This window comes from Protopterus annectens, chromosome 17.part0, assembly GCF_019279795.1.
Source record: "Protopterus annectens isolate FY-2018-M chromosome 17.part0, PAN1.0, whole genome shotgun sequence".
Lineage (NCBI taxonomy): Eukaryota > Metazoa > Chordata > Ceratodontiformes > Protopteridae > Protopterus > Protopterus annectens.
This window is the reverse complement of record NC_056751.1, coordinates 237,538,375-237,548,518: the sequence shown is the minus strand read 5'-3', so window position 1 is coordinate 237,548,518 and position 10,144 is coordinate 237,538,375. Positions and strand designations below refer to the sequence as shown.

The window sequence follows — 10,144 nt, the reverse complement described above, 5'->3', positions numbered from 1 at the left end:
GAGCCTTGATACTAGCTTTGGATATTTTCAAGGGTCAGCTTCTCCCAAGCACCCTGAGGTGGTACACAGACAGCACAACTGTGCGGTGGTACATCAACAAACGGGGGAGACAAGGTCCAACCTCCTGTGCAGACTAGTACTGCAAGGTTGGGAAATAGCACTGGAGAAACAAATCCTTCTCCAGGCAGTATATATCCCCTCCACAGACAATGTGATGGCAGATTCCTTATGCAGGACCGTGACCCTGTCTCATGAATGGATGCTGAACAGGGAAGTGTTTCTGGACCAAGTCCATCAATGAGGTATTCCGAATGTGGATCTCTTCGCCTCCCCCATGAACAGACAGCTCCCAACCTTCTGCTCTAGGGCACCTCTCCCAGAGGTTTGGAAGATGGATGCTCTATCAATCTCTTGGAAGGGGATGCATGCATATGCATTCCCCCCTCCTTCCCTCTCATTCAGAGAGTCCTTCTGAAAATTCACCTCAGGACCCATAGGTGTGTACCTATGAACATAAGTACCCATGACTTTTGGGCCTGAAGCCCTATTGACTGATGTTTTTAAAATTAGCTTCTTCAGTTTGCATGAAGGAAAAAATTGAGTGTGTACTCCTGAGCTTTTCAGTTAGCAGGAAGATATGTATTCAAATTCACTGTTTTTTGTATGCATCATTTGAAAAACATGCAGCAGTTTCCCTGTCCAACTGATCCAATGCTTTTTGGGGATAGTGAATTGTGTTAGTATGCAGGCCTCTGCTAGTTATGGAAATTGTTCAGCAGATGACTGGGCATATCCTTTGCCTCCATGTGTGCTGCCAGGTATTTGATATTTTCAAATGAATAATTAACTGTGGTTTGAAATATGTATGCTCCCTGCAGATAGGGTTTCCACTTGCATATCCATTTTTTTGTGGGGGGTGGGGTGTAGTATCAGTATGTTGGGGGTGTACAGGGGTGGGGCTGTCCTGCAAAAATGCTCTGAAGGTTTAGCAGTGAGTTTTACAACTATTGTTTTAGCTGAATTGCACTTTAGTGTTGTGAATTACATTATTGAGTCCTGCACTTTGTTAGGAAGCCCTTGTCATTATACAGTGCTTGATATAAAGTTATATAAATGGCTGCTAGGCATATGATCTGTTAGTCTCTTTTGAACAGAATGCAGCTTAAAAAAGCTGCAGAGCACTGTTTGACAGTATAGAATTAACTAATACAACTGAAGATATTCATAGAACTTTGTGTTAATGGCTGAATGCTGCCAAAGAAAGTGCATTTCAGGTTATGTTTTTCTGTGACTGTCTAGCTGCATTTCTGCCAAGTAGGTAGTTTTGTCCTCTTTACATACAGCGTTGCTAGTAAAAGATTGAGAACAGTAAAGTGTAGACTGCTGCTATCATTAAAGACAAGATTCTTTGTTTACTTTTCAGCCTTATCATACTATACAGCTTTTGTAAAGTCCGTTTTATGAACAGGTGTGTCTATCTTGATAATTTTCTGCCATGATCCTATGTTTGCCTTTGTCGTTTGAGCTACCGCAAAAGACTGGCCATTTATGTTTGCTCTTTATTTAACTTTAAAAAAATGTTTGTTGCTTAAATAATGTGAAGTGATTGTTTCAGAGATCAATTTAGACAGCAAGTTTGCAAGGATCTCATTTTAAACATCCACTGACACTTCATAGAATTCTGCATGTTCGGACTTTTTGTTCCTCTCACTACCTCTTAATAATTGGTTAATCTTTCTGATTAAACCTCTTTTACTAAAATATAACAATTTTACAAGTTTTAAATGTGGACGTAAACTGTTGTAGTTTAATAACATTATGTTATGATTTCAGTCTTGCAGTCTTTTCATTGTAGCACACCACCAAGTAAATTTTTTGAAATCCAGTTACAAAACTCTTGATTGTATGAGGTGTTACAATTCAGAATAAATATAGTAAGGAAGAAGCATGAGTTGACAGAATACATTAATAAAATGTGATGGCATATGTATTAATTGGTAAGAGACTGCAGTAGTACAGGTTTATCATTAACACAGCATGCTTTGTGTTGCTTGTTAGGAGGGATTTAGGCCCAAGGGAATTTTAGTTTCCTTTGAGTTATAATGAAATTATCCCACTGTGCTGTATGCACCAAATGTGATGCAACAAATGTGTCGTGTCTACTTCTTCAGCACTTTGCAGTTTTAACCATCCATAACCCCCTTTTTCCCATTTTTGCAGATGGGTCAGGGAATCGCATCAGCAGTGACCATCATCTAGTGACGAGAAAGTTCACATCTCGTGTCTAGCCCTGTTGCTAGAATGCTGTGGTATGAATGTGGGCTGTAGTTTATACCACAAGTTTGCAACACATGCTATTCATTCGTTTGTGGCTAGAGAATGAAGTGCATGTTTTTTTTGTTTTTTTTCTTCTTCTTTTTTTTTTTTTAATATACTGATACAGTAGACTATTTTTGGAAGTATAAGGCAAATTCTGGTCCTAGATTTCTGTACGGGTTTAACTTTAGTAGGTGTCTCCTGTTTATGGCTAGATCGATTATTTTATTTCCTTGGAAAAAACAGTTGGCAGTCTAAGTTTGTAGGTTATTACTAGGCAGTGATCTGGATGGCTGGGTGGGTCACTTGTAGTCTAGCCCAAACATTACCCACTGCATTGCTACCCCATAAGGGCAAAAGGGGCCAGCCCTAGGGTATATTTGCAGTTTCCTATGCAATCATTCCAGCAGTTTTTAAAGCGTTAAGGATTTCCTTTATTTAATCTGGAGGGGGGAATCTATTTCAGAGTAGGAGGGATTCTTTGACAGGCAACTCGGTCCCTCCAGCAGGTTCTGTTTATGCTATGGTAGACGTTTAGTCATTTTAGTATGGGTGTTCATGTTGCTGCATGTTTTGTGAGCATGTAGAAGGTTACACAGTGTAGGCTAATTTGATTCCTTGTAAGCTAAGCAGAGGTCCCCCTGCAGGAGTTTGTATGTATGAGACTTGAAAATAGGGATAGGGCTTTGAGGAGTTCTGCATAGGACATGAAAGTCATGCCATTGATATCCTGAATAAAAACATAGTCTTTCAGTTTGGATCATACGTTTAACCAGATACAGGAAGAAGGCATTATGTTCAGTTATGGGCCTAATAAGGAGGTTTAGAGTGCAGTGATTACATTTCTAGACCAGGAAGATAAACCTATGTTACTCAACTGGGTTAGATTTAATGATTTCTTAATTATCCCCAAAAGGCATGTTGGTCAAAGAAAAGATTGTTGATGTAGATACTCTGCTCTCAAAATTGGTATAGTTGTTTGGGACCTGAGTGTCTTCTAAGTGAGAAGTGCAATGGTACTGATGATATCTCCCAAATTTGCAGTCCTCTGTAACCTTTGTCAGACAGAGACTTTTACATTGGCTTGAAAATCTTGGAAATAGATGAGGCCCTTGGGACTACACTTGTAACATGGCTTTTGGTGGAGTGGGAGTCCCTAACCTTGATTTCATGCATTTTTCACTGAGGCAGCTTGCTGTTAAATAAGGTATATATGGATTCACATTTAGTTTGATTATTTTGTTCACCATGCCAAAATGTGGAAATATTGTCAGTCCAGCTATCTGGAATTTTGTAAATAATTACATGTCATTTGAATATTAATATGTTTTATATAGAAGCGTGACAGAAAGATACTGCTAGCCCTATCTGGAATTTTGTAAGTGGCTGTGTGTCATTTGTGAATATCAGCATGATGCAATTGCTTGTGTTACAACTGTTTTAGAACTATATGTCATATTGTACATATGTGTGTGGAAGAGATGTTTTGTAATACTGAGCAGAAATGTATATACACTGTTGTAACTGTTTAGATGTATATGTATTTAACAATGGGGACTGAAACACAAGAAGGTAACCTCAGAAGAATAGCTGAAAACATAAATTACTTTATAACCATGTAATAAAATAGATGTTATGTCTCCTGTTGCATTGAAACTGAAAGCTAATGTCTAGAACTAGAAGTTTTTTTATTGTCTTTAAATGTGGAGAAATGCAGATTATTTGACAACTTCCACCATTTGCCAAAAGATCTAAGGTCTATGTGTTTTCACAGGTAGATGCTAAAATCAATGGTTGTGAGCCTGGGAACTGATAGTCAGATGACAAGAAGTGATGTCATGCTGCCAGCTACCCCAGCAGTAATATCTGAAATGTTAAAGAACTCTCTGCGCGAGACTGTGCATTTTGTATTTTGTCTTTGACCTGACAAGAACATTCAGTCACCACATCTGCCTGCTTGTTCTGTAAGTAAGTTAACTAGGGTACAGTCATTTCTCTTAGATACAGACAGGAATATAGTGAAGTAGATCTTAGATGTTTTCTTTATTTATTTGAGACTTTCCTGCAATGTTTTAAATATTTCTTGTGATCTTGAACTCTGATGTAACTGTGATTATTTACTGAGTATTTTTTTATTTTTTGTTCTTTTATTATTTACTATTAAATATATTTAAACCTTTCATTGTGACTGAAATCTGTGAGAGACATTTAAGTTCTGGGAGTACTTGTATATTTATTTGGTGGCACTGTGTGGGTCACTCCTAATAGCCTTGCTCTTGGTCAAACTACCATTTGGATTAATAGTAACATTACACAGTAAGATTGGACACCCTTTGTTAAGGGCCTTAAGTAGCTGATAAGGAGTGGCTGGTGGCAGTCAAAACTACCTTATAGTCTGGGCAAAAAGAGGCATAGCTAGTAAACCTGTGCCAGCCTTTCCCAGGTGTGTGTGTGTGTGTGTGTGTGTGTGTGTGTGTGTGTGTGTGTGTGTGTGTGTGTGTGTGTGTGTGTAAATCAAATTTCAGTGTGTGTGTGGGCAGGGACATGAAGCACTGGTTGGACATAGAGGGCGCTGGAGGTCTTGGCTTGGCCACTCGGCTGAGATATCAACTCTGTAGCTGTGCCAGTGGGGATCTGGAGGAAAAAGGCAGAAACCAGCCCCAGACTGACTGTGGTCTCTTTGCACTCTTAAAGGAAATTGCACTTGATGCAGAGAGCTGCATCTGGAAATACTGTGTGTGTGCCTGTTATCCTCCCAGTGTGTATATCCCCCACTGTTGCCAGTGGTGAGGAGTGAGGCTCCTCAATTACTAGGCCAGTGGTGGGGAGTTGCAGTGTCAATGGGCTTAATCAGATCAAGGTATATTGGTGCGCTATATTGTCCTCCTCCAATCCCTAGATGATTTTTTTTCAAAGAAGTTTATGAGGCTGAATAGGCAGCATGAACCCTTCAAAAATCCAAACTGGCTAGGGTCTAGAAATTTCAGGCTGCCAAAGTCTTTGTTTTTGTGGTGCATAATGATACTGTTCCACTGACTTGCAGACAAGGCTGATAGTGCTTCTCAGTCTGTAGTTTCACAAGTCAGCTTATTAAGGGCGATGACAGCAACTTTTCTCCAAGAAAATCCGTTTGAGAGGTTTATTTTAAACAAGATTCCAGAGATGCTCAGTGAGATCGTGTTTCATTCTGACAAGGAAATGCCCAGTACATTGTCGGGCTAGATGTAGCTAGTGATTTTTTTACATCTGAGGGAGCTTTTAAAACTTCTTGAAGGTTATTTCTGGGAATGGTGGTAGTAGTAGTTATAGATAAAATGGGTATGGCATGGGGGAAAGATGAGAGGAGATGGGGGGGGGGGTTTGAATTAAATTTGCCAGATAGTATGTTAACTGTGTCTTCAGAGTTGGAGTAGGTTGTGTTGTGGTGAATGCTCTGTGGGACATTGTTTCTGAGATCACTAAATGCAGTTGAAGATGTATGGTTATCCTTGCTAGTAGTGATTATTTTCATTTTCTGTTCAGCCTTGATATCCTGATTTTGAAATTATGGATGATGGAGAATATCTAGTTTTGAGGTTATCTTGAAATCTATAAACTCTTGAGTGCTTTTGCACATTGTGTATATTGAAGCATATTTCTGACATATGAGAGTGAGAACAGTGTAGTGATAGGCATTCTGCACATGCACACAACCTCCGCCTAGCAAAACGTTTTCCAAACTAGGGCTTTTGGCAGGGGGAATGTTGGCAAATTCATCAGCAATATCCAGCTTCCAGCAACACAGGATCAATTTCAGTGTTATTCATATATGATAGAGTTTCGTAATATTTCTCCAAATCATAAATATTTGAAATCGGTTGTTGTAGGACCTCTATGCTAGCCTGATCATCTAACCATCAGAAACATTTCAGGTTTATTTTCCTCTTCCACTTGTAGTGGTAGTCAAGAGCCAGATGCTTATTGGCAGTTTTCAACTTCAAAGGACTTTTTTTTCTCTTTGCACCTGTTCCCCACAGCCCTTCATAAGGTTAGACTTGCAGTGTACATATGTTGCTAGTAGAATCTTTTATGTTTGTTCATTCATAGCTATTATCACTGTTAGCCGTCAGAATGTTAATGCTGTAGTCAGAAGCACAGGAACGAATAAAATCACTGCTGCTGACAGTGGTCATAGGCAAGTGGGTGTGCATGAGTGGTAAGAAGTCTTAGTTTGGGGAAGGTAGTACAGTAGTTGATCATAGCTGTAAAGGCAAAATTGATTAACATTACATTTTAGTCTGTTATAAAGAGAATCCTGAAGGTTGTACTGAGGGAAAAAATCTTCTCATTTTGTTGTTACATTTATGTTACAAGAATATCGCAAAACATAAGTTTCAGCTTTAAAATAATTTGAATTTGAGTATAAGTTAGTGCTGTTTTAAACACAAGATGTAAGCTGTGCTTTCTTTATTTTGACATATGGCCCAGGTAATAACTGAAATGAGTCTTGTTGCTAGCCAGATATTCCCATCCACCTGGTTATCAAGCAGTAAAGAAATAAATGTGATGTAGATATATAGAGACTGCTCAATGACAATGACTGTCTAAATTCCAGTGACAGTATGATATATATATATATATATATATATATGTATGTGTGTGTGTGTGTGTGTGTGTGTATATATGTATATATATATATATATATATATATATATATATATATATAATCTTGAAATATGTGGAGGTCTGTTGGGTAATATATAAATTACATTGTACTTTAGGTTTAGGGAATGTTTTTCGGAGTGAGTAGCAAATCTCTGAGCCCCAAGTCAAGATCTTCAATTCTGTAGCACAAGATATTTCTGTTTATTATGCAGGTATGCAACATATTCCATTATCTGATTTTTCACTATTGTATGGTTTGAATTAAGGTTTTCCATGTGTTTCAGTGTGCTCTGTAATTGTGTATATCATGTACTGAGTAGAGCTTCATGTAGTTTCCCTGGATTTTTTTAATGCATTGATTGTCTTGTAATGTAATTTTTCAATCTTTTTTTAAAATCGTACCAGTTAATGCTTAGTAATTACAATGAGGATTGTCGGGATCTTTATTGCTGTATTTAGTCATGCCTTTAACTCATTCCCTCCAGTAGAGCTCGGGAAGTTTGCACCACAACTTCCAATGGGTGGAGCCTAAGCTTTTTGATAAAATCAAATGATATCCTCACATTTCAAACAAATGTTCATATCTCTGGAACCATTGGGGTTACTAAACAAATGTAAATATGAAAATCTTCAGCACAAACTATTTTTATATTGGGAGTATTCTATATATTCTAGATCTTAAATTAAATGTTATAAATCGCAGTAAATATAGTGGCGATTAAATTTGTTATATTTTGTAAACAACTTAACAGTATCTCATCGGCCACTCAAGTTACACACGTGTACCATCAGCAAAATTTTGTTCATCCAGCTGAGAGCCTTCATATGAGGCTACGTGGTTCAGCCTCTGCTACTAGGTTTTTGAGATATTTGGACATGCGTAACATTTATAGCAATATAAATAAATATATGAACAGCAATTAATATCACTTTACCTGCACTAGACAGAAGTCGGATATCAATGTAGCTATGTTTCCCACTGTGCAAGTTTTAAAATGGAATGCTTTATTACTTTGCATGTAGCTTGTTTTTGGAATTAATGCAAATATGAGCAAGAAATAGTTGACGTCTAGAGGCATCAGTAGATTCCTAACTGCAGAAATAACTGGAGGCATCACTAGGGTGTAATGAGTTAAGTGGGTTTAACCTCGGCAAAGATCCTTAGAATCTTTTCCATTTCATGGTTAAGTAGTTGTGGTCCAAATTTTATTTTATTGTATTTGGGGGGGGGGGGGGATAAAGTATGTATATTTTGTGTGTGTATTTTTTTCTTTTTTTTCATTGGAGTTAATGAGGTAGACTTTTCTTAACTGATGAAGAAGGCAGATATGTACACAATGTTTGTGATTAGGATGATAAATTAAATATGCACACCCTGGGTCAAATAAACATTTTTATTTCCCATATCTAGGTCCATTTTGTGGACAGAGTTTAGACAATAACAGTATAGCATTTGTCACAGCATGTAGACAGGCAATTGTTACCTAAATGTTTATTTGCATGTAATAAACCATTCTACAGAACATTTAACTGCTTTGATAGTCAAGCGATTGACCTGTATTGTGTATATATTGGAATGATGTCTTAGGTAAATGAACAATGAATGTGATTATCGTACTAGAATTTGCATATACACATTTTCTGAGAATCCGAAAAATAATCATTGCTGCATCTCCCAAGGCCACCATGGTTCAATGACTTTAAAATTTTCACAGATCCCCCTCATTGCATTACACTATGAAAGTTTTTTGCATGGGAGTGTTTGTGTACGTACTGATTGCTGTGCTTTCTATTCATTTTATAACTTGTTTTTTCCTATATTTTTATTGTAGAAAAAAAAATATATATATATATATATATATATATATATATATATATATATATATATATGGGTCTACTTCTAAGTCATGAAATCCCACAAGACCAAATGCTTTTTTCGTGAGATGAAAATGACGAACAGTTGAAATCTCGAATGGCCGATTTTTCACAGGGCAAGTAAACACTTGCCCATAACTTCATGGAACCACCTAGGACTATGTAACACCCACCTAGGTGGGGTTTACACCCTCCACACCCCTCTAACTGCATATACCAACTCCGGGATCGCACTAGGGCATATTTCCCCATGTTGGACAAGTGTTTACTTGACCTGTGAAAAATCAACTGTTTATTATTTTCACCTTGTGAAAATAACATTCGGTCTTGTGGGATTTCAAGATTTAGAAGTAGACGTGTGTGTGTGTGTGTGATGTATATGTATGTGTGTGTGTGTGTATGTATATATATATATATATATATATATATATATATATATATATATATAAAATATGTATGTGTATATGTATATATATATATATATATATATATATATATATATATACATATATAAATATGTAAATTACTTTGTGTAAAGAATTTATGTGGTGTAAAATATAAAGTGGAACAGATTTCATTCAGTCTGTCACTCATTTCTGGTCAGTTGCTGCAGGTGAGCTTCAACTTAATAAGAAGGGCCAATTTTATTTCACATTTTATCATTAGTGTCTCACTTTTATATTTTGTACATTGGAATTTAATCGTAGCTTTTCTTTGCTGTTTGTAGAAGACCGCATTAGTGCCTCTATGTAACAGTCGGTGTGTTTGTAGTTATAAAGCTATACCACTCAGACTTGCTTATTTTCTTTTTCTTCAGTTTGAAACCTTCAAACACCAACAGCTCACTTAGAAGAAGTCTGCATCGGAAAGTAAGTGGTGAGTTACTAGTAATAACAGATAAAATGTGCATTGACAACTATGTATTATGTACAAGCTTGAACTTTTTCACAGCCAAATAATTGGTTAAGTAAGGATATTGGCAGATCAGACAAAGTACTTGTGGCAATTTAATTCCCATCAGTTTTGTATATTTGATTGTTGGTGTTAAGCATCTCTGACCTGACCTTAAGATGTCTTCTGAGCAAAGAGCAGTTTGAATGTAAACAGACTGGAAAATGCTGACCTATCCTAGAACATGGTGAAGAGAGTCCTGTATCAAGTGATTTTTCTTTTTAATCTTTGTAACCTGATTTTCTCTTCATATAATAATTGGAATGTTCCCCCTATTCATGTATTTCCATTAAATACATTAGTTATGGCATATGTTTGTTTTTGATCCCTGAACCAGAGTATTTCTGATGCCATTTGA

At 36.9% G+C, this 10,144-nt stretch overlaps 1 protein-coding gene across 2 annotated transcripts in view; it reads left to right on the top strand.

Moving 5' to 3' along the window:
- The first annotated feature begins 9,639 nt into the window (after positions 1 to 9,639).
- Positions 9,640 to 10,144, top strand: part of TNFAIP8 (TNF alpha induced protein 8) — a 653,571-nt gene continuing 653,066 nt past the window's right edge. Inside the window, exon 1 of one of the 2 annotated variants that reach the window (XM_044059443.1) lies at positions 9,640 to 9,704. The gene's annotated coding sequence lies outside the window, so the exon portion shown is untranslated. Of the gene's footprint in view, positions 9,712 to 10,144 lie in introns of both variants that reach the window. The other variant, XM_044059441.1, reaches the window with a different exon arrangement.